This window comes from Haliaeetus albicilla, chromosome 21, assembly GCF_947461875.1.
Source record: "Haliaeetus albicilla chromosome 21, bHalAlb1.1, whole genome shotgun sequence".
NCBI classification, from domain to species: domain Eukaryota; kingdom Metazoa; phylum Chordata; class Aves; order Accipitriformes; family Accipitridae; genus Haliaeetus; species Haliaeetus albicilla.
In genome coordinates this window covers 25,595,376-25,610,358 of record NC_091503.1, presented here as the reverse complement: position 1 = coordinate 25,610,358, position 14,983 = coordinate 25,595,376, and positions in this window count along the sequence as shown.

Genomic DNA, 14,983 nt, shown 5'->3' with positions numbered 1-14,983 from the left:
GTGAGGCCTTCCTATGTTTTCTGTGACTTTTTCTTAGAGTTATTTTTGTGCTATTTTTTGCAGATAAAGGCTATGGGTTCAATTTTTCCCTCCTACCCAATTTCAAGACTTTCATAGCAGACAGTTTGCATGTATACCTTTATATGAATAAAATCACATTGTTTCAGGTGTGAGACTAAGTTAAAGAATAGCCATACTCAAATGAAGCATTCAGAAACTCTCCAATTTCCATATGAAGTCCCAATGCCACTGACATTAGTCATCACTTTTGGCCACTGATTCTATTGCCAGAAATTCTCATTGTACAACGCCAGCCTAAATTTCCTACATGCCTAACTGTTGCCAATGTTCTGTATTTGTCAACCCTGCTTTATATTCCTAGGTAATCTAAAAGTATCATTAACATAAAGTCAGCAAGTTTGTTCCTGTTGCCTCTTTATAGCTCTAACGTGTTATCAATGGGAGACGAATTTCAGCAGCTGATGTAATAGAATGGATTTTTTGGAAATGACAGTCAAGAAGTAACATTTTCCTGACATCTGAGTAAAAACAAAAATAAATAGCCCCTTTCCTCTGTAGAATGGTTTGATTTACAAAATTTGTCAAGACAGTGTGTACAGTTGCTATGTTAGTATGGATTTCATGTCCTATGATGCACTTTTTTTTTCCATTAACATTTCTTACCTACCTCAGTACTGACACATCACATTAGATTGATAAACTGTCTTTTAATTCAATAATATGAAAGATTTAGTGGTGTTGCTCCAGCTTCCTGTCGTGGTTTAACCCCCGCCGGCCGCTCAGGCCCACCCAGCCGCTCGCTCACTCCCCCCAGTGGGATCAGAAAAGAGAGAAAACTCGTGGGCTGAGATAAAGACAGTTTAATAGGGGAAGCAAAAGCCGCGTGTGCAAGCAAAGCAAAACAAGGAATTCATTCCCCACTCCCCATGGGCAGGCAGGTGTTCAGTCATCTCCAGGACAGCAGGGCTCCATCACACCTAACGGTGACTTCGGAAGACAAACACCATCACTCCCAATGTCCTCCCCTTCCTCCTTCTCCCCCCAGCTTTACATGCTGAGCATGACATCCTATGGTCTGGAACATCCCTTGGGTCCGTTGGGGTCAGCTGTCCTGGCTGTGTCCCCTCCCAACTCCTTGTGCCCCCCCAGCCTCCTCGCTGGTGGGGTAGGGGGAGAAGCAGAACAGCCCTTGGCTCTGTGTAAGCACTGCTCAGCAGTAACCAAATCATCCCTGTGTTATTAACACTGTTTCCAGCACAAATCCAAAAGGTAGCCCCATACCAGCTACTGTGAAGAAAATTAACTCTATCCCAGCCAAACCCAGCACACTTCCTGACTTAGACACTTGTGAAAATCCTAACATAATCCATTCCTTTTTGGAAACTTTAGATGATCGTCCAGTGAGTGATAGTGAATGAAATGCATCTTTGTTGCATTTTACTACAGATCATGCATTTAAATTAAGTCTTCATCAGCAACAGAACTGAAATAGATGAAATTAAAAGGTACAAGGGCATTAACTGGAACAGTGATATTGAAAGGCTGTCACAGAAGTGAGAGCTTCATTCAAAAGTGAATAGTAGAGTTGGGTGAGTTCAGAAAAATTCACAGTGAAGGCTGGAAACACTTAGAAAATCTACAAGACTTCACTCACCAATTGAATTTTTGTCAAGTATTTTGGAAAGATAATTACACGTAATTATAGTGCTGCTGCCTCTCAGTGTGATGAACTGGTTTACCTACAGCTTCATGCTTCAGTGGCTCAAATGTTTCTGGTACATCATGTTTCTCATTTCAAAATAGCTGTCTTGTACTACGCTCAGCAGCATAGAGATGACCTCAGATATATCGAATAAGACCTGTCAGTTTCTCGTGCATTAATTTACTTTTGGTGGCACCTTTTCTGTTGGCATCTCGTCTCCAGGTAGTCTCCTGATATTTATTTATCTATCATTTGTGAACGCATTAAACCATTAATTTTCAACACCAGTATCCTGTGTTCCTGCTAGCTTCTTTCTAGACCCAGGATGGGTTTGTAAGCATTTGGGGAATTGAATACCACTGGTGAGCATAAGGGAGAAAGAAAGGATCTCTGACGTATTCAGAATGGGTTTGCTGTTTTGAAATAACCTGGTTTGAGTGTAGTTCAGCTGCACTTAAATTTCCATTGTGTTGGTTCTTTGTATTAGTGTAATTGTATATTGTGTCTTTAAGCACGCCTCTGGCAATAAAAACAATTTTATATTATGTTTTGAATGTCAGCTTTGGTACTATGGGTTTGTTATATCAATATACAGGACTAGATTATAGCAATTACAATTATAGTAGTTTTAGTATTTTGTCTTTACATATTTCTGTGAAATTTATTTTTATAACTTTGTCTTTTTTTATATGTATGCTCACATAAACACAGGCATAATGCAGTTGTTAACTTGCCCAGTGTTTTTGAGTTTAGCAGTGCTTCATTGTCTCCTTCTTGTCCAGCACATGGTTGCAGCTTTCAGAGCTGTTCTCGGGTGGACTATCCGGCCATTAATCGGTCTAAATTAGTAGATTTATTTTAGCCATCTGATATTAATTGTGGAGATGGTTAACTCATCAGGTTTTCAGTCTTACTTTTTTAAAGATCTCTCAGTGAATTACTTGTAAATAAAATAAAGGCTTTGTGTTTCCTTTCTACCAGTCCTGTGACTGTCTGAAATACTTTCATCAGCCTCCATTCTTCAAAGCTACAGGGAGTGTATAGAAAGTTTACCGATGTAAGCCTTCCAACGAGAAGTTGCGTTGTCTAGTTTCTATTCAGCTGAAATTACTCTTCAGCACACGTTGTATGTAGAACTTGCTCATGTGGAGAATCCATAGAGACTGTAATGCGTCTGTTCTTGCTCATCTTCAGATCTTGTTTTTCTGGACAGGCAGTCAGAAAATTTTGGAACAAGAAAAAACTATTTAAGACCATTGTCATTTAGTGCACCTTTACTTAAATTCCTCAGCACGTTCAAACTTAGGTGGCTAAAGTGGACCCATAGACTTAGGTTTAGGGCTTTCACCTTCAGGTATAACTGCTTTTTCACTTGCTCATGTAATTCTACAGCTGTCTTCAAAGAGGTGAGTTAATGGAGCAAGTTATTCTGAATAAATGTATTCTGGGTAAACTTACATTACTTTTCCTATTCCCATCCCAAAGTGACTAGATAATTTCTAGATAACAAGGAACGTGGTATTTACAAATGTATAGCAAAGAACAAATGGCACTTGGCTTGCTGCTGGAAAGGAACCCTACTAAGCTTGAGGAGTTGGCTGACATCGTTAAGTTCAGCAAAGACAAATGCAAAGTCCTGTACCTTGGGTAGAATAACCCCCTGCAACAGGTACAGGATCTGACTGGTCAGGTAACAGCTTGGCAGAAAATTTATTTTCTTGCTGGGTAATGAGCTGAACATGAGTGCAATACAGGCTGGGCTTCATTAGCAAGAGCAGGCTGAGAGAAGCAATTACTCCCCTCTGCTCAACACTTAGGAGGCAGCACCTGGAACACTGTGTTCCACTTAGGGGTTCACCAGTAAAAGAGAGGACATGAAACTGGAGCGAGTCCAGAGGAGGGCCTCTAAGATGGTATGGGGCTGGAACATGGAACATAAAAGGAACAGGCTGAGAGATGTGGGTTTGATTACCCTGGAGAAGATCTGGGGAATGGGAGCAGGAGAGGAATCTAATTGTTCTCTGTCTTACACTACTTAATGGGGAGGCCAGACTGTCCTGCTTTCAGCTGAGATGATAGAGTCAATTTTCTTCTTAGTAGCTGGTATAGTGTTATGTTTTGGGTTCAGTATGAGAATAATGTTGATAACACGCTGATGTTTTAGTTGTTGCTAAGTAGCACTTATCTGAAGTTAAGGATTGTTCAGTTTCCCATGCTCTGCCAGCAAGCAGGTGCACAAGAAGCCGGGAGGGAGCCTGGCCAGGACAGCGGACCCGTCTTTTCTTGGGTTTTATTTCTCTCTCTCTCCCTTTTTTTTGGTTATATTCCTTTTCGTTACAATTATTATTACTATTATTATATTTTATTATAATTGTTATTATTATATTTTATTTTACTTTAGTTATTAAGCTGTTCTTATCTCAGCCCGCAAGTTTTACTTCTTTTTTTGATTCTTCTCCCCGTCCCACTGGGAGGGGGCAAGTGAGTGAGCAGCTGCGTGGTGCCTGGTTGCTGGCTGGGGTTAAACCATGACACAGACTTTTCACAGATATACACAGTAAAAGGACAAAAGGCAGCTAGCATTTCCATGGCAACAAAGACAATTCCAGCTGGATGTAAGGGAAGGATTTCTCCCACTGGTCAAGCACCCAGGGAGGACTTTCAAAATATGACTGAACAGACACTGCGCGTCTTTGTCCGGCGTTGAAGTGAGAGTTCATTCAAGCAGAAGGTTGGAAAATGGAGGACATGCAGAGGTCTTTCACAGCCCGAGTTATTTTATGATTCAGTATTTTCAGTATTTATGATTTAGTATTTTAAATTTGATTTTTCCTCTCAAAATGGTGTTGGAAAATTTTCTAATATGTTCTTGCCTTTCATTTAAACCCCATTCTGAAGTTGTAATGTGAATTACTGGAGTCACATGCAGAACTGTGGTGAAAAATGACACAGACACTAAGTAGGAGAGAACAATTATTGACCTCCCCATTTTATAAAGTGGAAGTTGGAACACAGAGGAGGTGAATAGACCAAGAACACTCAAAGAAATTTCTGACAGACCTGTAATTAAAACCAAATTGTTCCTGCCATAGCTGCAAGAATATCCTACTACAATCCAGTGAACAAAGCTCACGCTGCCCTGTGACATGCCCTTTGCTAGAAGCTTGGAAAAATCTTGTGACGTAACCAAAACCAGAAAGGCTCTGCAGCAAAAGTGCTGATATAGATATTTTAATATTTTCCGCTAAACTTTTATTAGAACCCGAAGGATAGCCATAACTCAAACTTAGGCCTCGTCTTACATATCAGACAGGAAACTGCTGTTGCTGGTTTCCCTTTGAATTTTTGGTTCGATACAAATTGGATTTGGACCCAGTAGAAGTACCAGGGAGTACAGGAATTTGCTGGTATTTCAGGTTCCAAGGACACCACCGCTTTCTCATTGCTGCTGCAGCTGCCTTTCCGCCCGGTTTGGTTCTGGCAGGATTCTTCCGCGCTTTAAGAGAGCCGGGTGCTGGCTGCTGCGTTCTAGCGAGGGACCCTCAGGCGAAAGGGGAATGAGCTCCAGTGATGTGGTCATCAGCTGGCCAGAAAAAGTCTTATTGATCTGGTGGAGATCAGCAGGCTTTCCTGTTAATTCTACCCTGTGTAGCCCAATCGTGCTCGGGAAGGTGAAATATAATTAGGTCAGCTTAGATCTATACACTTTGTGAAATCTTCAGGAAAAAACCCACAAAGCTTGGTAAATGAAATTGTGGATAAGGGGAAGATGGTTATAGTCTCTCTGGCGAAGATGGTTATAGTCTCTCTGGCTTTTGCGAGACAGATTCATGCAGATCTTAAAGTTCTGCATCTGGGTTAACATGTGAGTTAAGTTTGGGATTTGGATAATTTTACTTTCAAGCGATGAAGGCAGCTGCTGATTATACAGTTGTTTGACACATAATTTTAAGAAAGACATGCATGTTTGGTACTTGTAGTCAATTTATTTTTATGGTTTTAAATTTTCAGATGTTATTTCCTTGGTATCTGCAAAATTGATGGTATAAATGTTAAAGAACAAGAAGTCTGAGATTGGACCCACCTCTCAAGTATGAAAGCAACAGGGTAATAAGTAAGTAAGCTTGTATTGCCATTAGCTGTTTGGTACCCATAGCTGTTTTGGCACCAGAGAGTCACCTGTATAGGTATAGGCTTATAGAAATACCTTTCTTTTGGTTATAGATGAAATGATCTTAAATGTCTGAACTTCTCTCTGGGATTTTCACCTTTGTTCTGTTGTCAGCCTGTTATCTGCTCCAAACTGGGAGCATTTCAGGTTACAACTGAGGTACATTGCGCTATCATTGGAATAATCTTGCCTTGCGTTATTAGTTTCGCCTTGTCTACAACTTTCTTATCTCTTTCCTTAATGCTTTGTTTTTATGTTTGCCTTGTAGTCATAAAATTTCTTCCCACTGCTAATAGTAGCTACAGTGGTATTTACAAAGCTGGGCTCTGCTGAGCTGGTGACACCTCTCTCACGGCTTTTGCAAGTTTAGCTTGTAACTTAAGGCACAGTTGAACTGAGCAGCCTGACGCTAACTGCTTTGCCAAAACTAAACCCCAAAATAGATACTTCTTTCAAACACTTCTTTCCAGGTGAACCTGTCTTATACTTGTCAAACATGCATAGGGTTTTTTTTGGTATTGCTTGGAGGTCAGCAGCTTCACACTATTTGTGATCAGAGTGGTTCTACCACCAGCTCTTTCTTTAACATTTTAGATAGTAGAAGTGACATTGCTAATAAATGAAGTAGAATTGCATGGAAAAGGAGACTAGTGCAGGAAGTGCTTCACAGTTGGCATAGCACAGTCATCCTACATATCTGCTTTACCAGCTACCAGTAAGTTCAAGATGATCGGGTCCTGAATTTTTAGCAATCCTCACGATTTTTTCCTGATACTTGGAGTGTATCTGTAAGTATCTCTGTAAGGAGAGAGATTGAGGTGTCATTGCAAGAAGTGACAGATTTCCATGAAGACTGCTGCTGTCTGTGCTTTTTGGGGCAGAGATAGAATAAGTTTGTATACAGGCTTTGGAGAGTTACATTTCAAAGCAAAAGTTTGAGAGAAGAGCTTGCAAGAGCACTTAAAAGTTCTTATTAGTCCATGATAAATATCAAAGATGACAGTCGGTGAATGTGCATAGAAGTGAACTTGCATTGCCAAAGCAAGGTGAAATTTGCTTGTGCCCTGGGCTTTTCACTGAGGTTTGTCATCAATAATTTTAACCTTAGATTTTGGGGTTTCTTTTAATTTTTGTGATTACCTTTTTTTTTTAATTAAAAACAGTTTCTAGGTAGGAGTTAGGTCTCCAGACCATTGCCAGTCTCCTCTATACCTTGTGCAGCACCTAGTGGATTCTTCTAATATCACTCCAAAGATCCATCCTTTCACAGGTCCATGAAATGCAGCATTTGCTTGTTTCCAAAAAGATAACTTACACCCCAGTTACTTTCTCTAGTAACAAAATATGTCTTAATTCATACCTTTCTCTTTAACTTCCAGTTGTGTTTAGCACCATCATAAAGAGTTCTTACTTGAAAATATGGCATCAATAATCATTAGTGGCAATCTAGTTTAAATTTAGCCTTCATGAATTTAGAGCATCAGGAAGGACAGTACTTTCAAAAGTCTTAAATACCGTTTGCATGAAACCATGTGAAAAGAACTCACTGAGACGTGGCATTGAAGATGTTTTACACAGTTGAAACTAAGTCTTGATATTCTTTGTCCCCCTTGCTAAGCATCATGCATACAATCAGGTTTAGTTATTAGCTTTTCACTTCTGTAAATTTATATTTGTGACTCAGCTCCATTTACTACAGGCAATGTGTATTACAAATTATTCCAGTAGTTCATACCTGCATTATTTTTCCTTAAGCAAAGATCCTTTTACATTTAGTAACTCGTATACAAGGTGATGGCACTGTTTGCAGCTATGAGGAATATATAAAGTATTCCAAAGCAAGTAAAATTTTACTAAAAAGAACTAAGCTTTTTCAAAATCAAAACATAGATACCTGAGAACTATTCTGGAAGCGGTTTTATCATCTCCAGACCTAGTTTAAAAACCTAGGTGGGTTTTCACAGTAAAAAAATCAATAAAGATTTTATTCTTGAAAGTCATTCTAAAATGAGGATATTCTGTTGACATGACTGTGTATTTTTTTTTTCTTTTTCAGACTCACTAGAAACAGATGAATTATCCACTTGTTCAGAGGAGCACATGCAAGCTCAGGAGAGTTCTAACACACTCTCAGCATCTGAATTGCCCAGCAATAGAAAATTGTACAATGAAACAAACCAACCTGCTGAGAAAACTTCATAGCTTTGCAGAAAAATAGCGAACAACCTATGCTGGAGTATCAATGCCTAAGCAAAATTACTCATCACCTCTCAGGATACTGTAGTGAAGAACAAAGAACAAAATAGGCAGACAGGTAAGCACTAGAAAAGAGGGCTGATTATTGCGCATTATGTAACTCAAATGTTAAAGTGGACCTTTAATGACAATTACATTTTCTTAGATTGCTTTTCAGAAATTAATATAGTTCTGTCACTCAGTACCTTTTTTGCTTGCAAAAATAAGAACTGCTGAGAATTCTCTTCTCTGCAATGCCAGGCTTAGGACTCTCTAAGGTTTTCACCCATTCGGTAAGCAGTCAGAAGGCTGTGGTGATGGGATGCCAGTCCTGCGCGGAAAGATCCACCGTCCTGTCCTGTTCATTGGAATAACTGGTCCTAAATAAGGATCCAGGCCTGCCTGTGGATTTTACTTTGTGTTTTCCTTTTAGTTGTAAAAGAGAAGGAAAAGGCCCTTTGAAGACTCCCTAATTCTGACTGCCCCATGAACTAAGAACAGAAGGGAAGTGAAGGAGGTAACGCAGACAGCCGGAATGACAACGACTGACCTTTCTGACAAGACAGAACAATTCCCTTCGTGCAATAGTAGAAGGAAGAATTCTTCAAAACGTCAAACACTGTTGTACATTTACCCCTTTGTTAGCCTATGCTGAAGGCTCTGGATTATTGCTTCCAAGATGAAACTCTTGTTCCAAATACTGTAATGACGGAAAAGGTTGCTTTTCAGATGCGTGTCTGAAACTAAATGCTTCTCTTCTAACACGTGCTCTTCCCCTTCCTATCTCCATTAAGGAGGGAGAAAGAAGTCAAGATTTTCTACAGGAGCTAAAAATGCTTTGTATACTCTTCGGGTTGATGCAACCATAACAACTAGAAAGGATTTGAAATTTGAACTATATGTAGAGCTTGATTTCATGCGATTTGGATGCAATGGTGTCTTAGTGTATTAAATCTGAAATATAATAAATAAGCTCTGTAATACTCAAGGCAGTGCTAAAGGAAATCTGTGAAACTACCGTATTTGTAATAAAAAGAAATTAAACCGATAGCAAATGCAATTGCAGACACAGTGGCCATCAAAGGCAAATTTTTAGGCTGCCTTCTCAGAAGGTAGACAAGTGGTGGTTAAAGAAGAAAAAGAAGCAAAAGCATATGACCTACTTTAGCAACACAGAAGAGTTCAAGCTGTCATATGAAAACAGAAGCTCTTTACATTCCAAATGTAAATGTAGAGATACCAGAAGAGTTATTTATCTTCTAGGACCAGATCAACATTATAAGTATAATAAAGGAGGATTCTTTTGAGGACTAAATCTAATCCATTAGTTCTCCAGGCCTACACACCATAGATGGATCAGGCAATGTAAGATAACATCGTTCTTTGTGCTACTAGTCAAGTTAGCTTTGGCTTCCATTTTGGTTCTTATGTTCCTGAATAATGTTGTAGTAATCTACAATGTTGAAGGCAACAAATTACCTACAGATTGGATTGGGAACTACATGTATGCTGCTGGTTTTGTCTAGACCAGACGAAAAGTTAATATCCTAATAAATACCCTTTTCGGATCAAAGTTTTCCCAACTAGGAAGTTATGGCAGTAACACCATGATGTGGGGTTGTGGTGGGGGGGTGGGGTGAGGTGGGGTTTTTGTTTGGTTTTGGTTTCGTTTGGTTGGGTTTTTTAATTTGTGGGTGCAAATAAGCTTTGTTGCTAATAAAATATATGCATAAAGTAAACATTTCCTTCTAGTACAGAATTTTTCACTGAGTGTTTGACCAAAGTAATCTGTTAAATGCTGGGGTTTGGGTTTTTTTGTTTGTTTGTTTTGCTGTACTAAGTTGCCACCTTTTAGGTGGAGCCAGGTGTACGTGAATCCTGGCAATAGACCTTTGCATCTATGATTAAGACTCAAGTTCCTTTTCATGAACCAGGAAATTTGTCCGATGAACAAGCAATTTATAAAAGTGGTGACAGTTTAAGCCAATGTAGTGGGAAGAGGGAGGTGGGGAGGGCAGGGAGAAGTGGAGGTACTGTTGGCAACATCTCATTTGCCAGGCCAGCTTAAGGGGAACTCTCTGTTGTTTGAGATCTTGTTAACATAGCTGGGTTTTGAAAGAGGTGAGCTTGGGCCTGTTTGTTTTAGGAGCTTGTCTGCTTTTCTGTTCGTTTGTAATTTATGGCATTGTAGTTTGTGTAAAATATCACTAATTAAAATAAGAGTTGTTATACGGCCTTCTAGTGGATCTGCAGAGGAGTAAAAATTTGGGCTAAAATGAAATTTTAAAAGACAACCTCATATTACTTCTCAAAAGAATCAGAAACACCACTTGGTCTAAAATTATCTCCGTAATGTTTAAATGAGATCAAGCTATGACCCAAAAGAGGATAGACAAGAAACTGAGAAGAGCAGAATGAGACACAGCTCAGCATGAAAGTCATTGTCAAGTGCTGTTTATGAGGTTGATGAGATAATGAGAAGGCGATAATGAATGTGGATTGTACATGGGACAAAATGCTGTGGTGCTGCTTTAAGGCAGACAAGGTTTACTTTAGTAAAAGAAGATTACATCCTTCAGGATGTCTGTGTCATGGCAATTAGCTAAAATAGGATCTCAAAATTAACACAGACTATCACTTCCTGCTGGTGACAGTGCCTTGGAGCAGAGCCAGAATCTCAAAGAATGGGAAACATTTTATACCAGTTTTTTATATATATATTACACGTGTAATTACAGTTCAAGATATATTTAAATACATTTATAACATTTATAGTTGTATTTTTTTATATTTTATACTGCATCTGGTCCAGTGACTTCAACATGTGGAACCTACTCTCATTGGATAGATATCAATGTATGACTCTAAGAATTTTTTTCCACTAAGTAATTTATAAGAAATGTTCCTTTAAAAAGTTTGCTTTGAAGTAAAAGTTCAAATTAGTAGTACTAAAATAGACTAAAACCACCAAAGTACTACTAAAAAGGAAACTTGAAAAAAAATAATCATTTAACTTAGCTAGGGAAATGAACACAATTGGTTGCCTGAATTTTTTTAAGTTCCAGAACTTTAACTTCTACCATGAACTAGCAGACATGCACAAGCCACAAGGCTCAAGCTGGGCAATTTAACTGGAGCTATTATCAGTTAAGAAACACAATGAATCAACTTTTTCATAACAATATGGGCAACCACAGATGTTGGTAACATTGCAAAGGCGGCAAAGTTGTTTCGTGACAGTAGTGGTGATCGCCACAGCCAGAAACACTCAGCACGTAGACAAACAAAGCCAGCACCACCACCAAAACCACCCCGGTACCAACGGCCTGTCTCTGGCTGATCAGAAGCTCAGGGACCGGTCCCTGGATTCCATCGTCTCCGGTGTGCTGGCACCACAAGCACGCAGGGGTTCCCGTTGCCCCGGTCCCGCTCTAGGTCCTGGCGGCAGAGAGAACCTCCATCGCTCTTGGTTGCTGGTACCACGGGCTGTTGCGACCCGTGGTCTGGCTCCAGCTGCTGGCGATTAGAGCTCCATATGCACCTACGTATGCAGAATAGCGAACCCTCTCCCCCAAGAACACAGTTAGAAAAGAAATTTTGTAAGACGGGACAGCTGGCACTTGCGAGGTCCGGGGCATTGCCAAAGGACCGTACAGACCAGGGACCAGTCCCTTACCCCTCCGTTTTCCTCGGCTCGTTCCTCCCCAGACCGCCTCCATCCCTGCCTTTGGTTCCTCCCGTAGATATCCCATAATGTCATACATCCTCTAAACGCTCGTGCCGGCACAGGCCCGCGGGTAGGAAGGCGCCTCGATCTGCAGGGTGCTCGGCAGAGCCGTCGACTCATCTCGATACGTTTCGTGCCTGGGAACTGCCCTGCCTCCCGGCAGTACCGACCCGGCTGCTTTAGCCATTCTAAACGGTCAGCGAAAAAGAGGAAGATTTTTCTTTCTCGGTTTACGATAGACCGGCATCCTGCCAGTGTAGTGTCACTGTAGCTAACAGCTCTCTCTTCAAATACCAACTTAAATAACTGTCAGTCAATCACAGCTACCATAACACTCCTGCCTGCACTTGGTTGGTTTTGATATTCAAGTGCGGTCCGATAGATAATCCATTTCAGTGGCAACTGAAGCGAAGCTTCTATACCAATATTACGTGTGTTTCAAATGCAAGCTGAAGCCGTTTCACAACAGACAAAAAAATGGGCAAGAAAAAAAATGTGGGTGAAATACAAGCAGTTGTAAAATGTTGACCAGAACACTACTCCTGATTTTTGAGTGCTCTTATTTTTTTTTTTTTCCTTCCTCAGCTTTCTTAGTCTGAGAAAAATAAAGCAGAGACAGACAGAAACAAAATTAACAGGATGAGGAAAATAAACAATTAAAAGGCATAGTGCACAGGTTACTTCAGATAATAAAGAATGCCTTTACTGAAGTTCCCCTACCTCCCCAACTCTAGTATCAGCAGAAAAAAAACCTGATCCAATTTGTCTTCAGGACTGGAGGGATGGCTAAGGGCATGAATCCATCTCGAGCCAAACGTAGGAAGCTTAGCTAAATTATTGATGCAACGGTAAAAGTAGCAGTTCAAACAGATTTGATGCTGAATTATTTTCTAAATCCTGCTTGTTTAAAAACAGCTGTAGTATCTGAAGTTTAACAGTTCATTTTTAAATTGAGAGATTGTATTTAAATGTCAAGTAGATGGTCTATTTGTTCATCTTCTGTTTAAAAAAATCAGAATAATAAAAGGTAAGGGTAATGCATGAAATTTCACTGACAGCTCTGTGTGGAACTACAGAAATACTACAACCACTAAGCTGCTTTCAAATGATGCCAAACAAATACATCAGCATTATATACTGCATGTATTTTGTCTTGAATGGATGAGTTCAAAAGACCCACAAGCTCCAGTAAAGGCACTACTTTGCTGAATTAGGTTTCAGGTTGAATACATGGAATTTTCTTAATAAGGGACTCACTGGTCAAATACATATTGGCCTCAAACGGTCTTTTATTTAAAAATAAATGTCAGTCTAGATATCTGGAGTTTATTTCTGTTCCACCACACTGTGTGTAGAATTCCTGGCCCCTGCCTTTTTTTTTTCCTTTGCAGTCACTTAATAATGGTAAATTCTTATTTTTTTGCGTGACCCTCAGTTCCTCAACTGGAATTCTTTCTTGGGTACAAACAAAAGTGCCTTGGATGAAGAGTGTAGTCTCATCTACTACTATAAAAGCACTTAATTAGATGATCCCAGGTACAGATGCTATTTAGCTGGCTGACTCAGAGAAAATATTCCATGCCAGCCAATTTCTGTTCCACATACAAAATTCTCCTGGTATTACAGTGTTCACAGACCTCAAGTAAAAATGGGATTAAAACCTGTATTTTATTTTTTATTGCATCATCTAGTATCAGGGATTGTTACAGAAAAAAAAAAATCATCTTGTTGGCCACAGTAATGATACAACAGCTGGTAACAGTTTTTTGTTATCATTCCAGTAAGGTGTAAAACCGATGGCTGGTGACTAGCTTGCCTGCCTCGAAGAGGGAAGATGCTCTTGCGCTAGCTGGAAGCAAGATCGATATGATTAATTCCAGCAGCCCCAGCTGGCTATTCTTTCCTACCATCCCTGCCACTCCTTATATTCCAGCACTCATTCCTGAAAACCCTGCAGGCCTTGAGCCCTTAAATGACCCACGGGTGGTTGTGTAATCTCTTGAGTTCACAGTTCTGCAATTAAATTGATGTAGACCCGGAACGAACGTCTGCCTGGAACGTGAACCAGAGCAGTAAATTTCAATGAGCTGGAGTTAGTTTACATTATCAATAAAGCAGTGCAGGGAGTTAAATAGGAAGCGGAGGGAGTGAAAAAAGGCTAATTAGAAGACCAGGTTTTAGGAGACCCCTGAAGACTCCGATTTGGCAGAGATAGCTTTTTTTTTTTGGCTGCCCCCCCCTCCCCGGCCACCTTTCTCCATGCAGTCCTGGAACAAACACCTGGCTGAACCCAGAGAGCTCAGCCTGCCTTTGGCATACGGAGATGAGAGGAGGAGACTTCACTGATGCTGATGTGAGCGAGTGGTCAGTTCCAAAAGCTTGGAACAGAAAGCCAGCAAGGGTTAGGTGACACTCTGTCAGTCCCATCACAAGGGGACTATCTCTACATTTACGAACTGCGTGTAGTTATTGAAACAGTAGCTACGCACACGGAAAAGCTATAGCCCAAGTAATTGTGCTCCTGGAGTAACACATCCCGGCAGATGTTTTTGTATTTTAAAGTTATGATGCATAAGTGGCATGTAGGGTTGAGTGGCCATTTCTAAAGGCTCCACAGGAGAATAACCACAAATCCTCAACGCTTTTGAAAATACAGATCTTGGTGTCTTATAGTCTCGTAGGGCAGAAGGGTACTACCTCCCATTCCTAAAGGGCTTTTTGAATGGGGAAAAAAAAAATATCCTTATTTTTCCTTTAGTAATCCCTAAAGGTTCTGCTTCATTAGGTTTTTTACAGTTTCAGTAACTATACATGCTCAGAGATAAAAGGAGCTTTATCTGGCAGTCATACTACAGACAGCATATGGTCTCTATGCAGGAAGAAAAGCTCTCTCAGGACACAAGCTGTAAGCTGTTTAGTTATGTTTCCTTGTAGCTGCTAATCCAGTACCTCCACATTTCTAGAGCAGCACTGTGCCTGGGTTATTGTCACATTATTCATTACGTTATTATGATGTTCTGAGTTTAAATAACTTCAATCTTCTGTTTCTTGAAAGATCATGGTATTATTGCTACCGGGAAGCTGAATAAATATTTTTATTTATGAATAAAAGGTCCATATTTGCTTT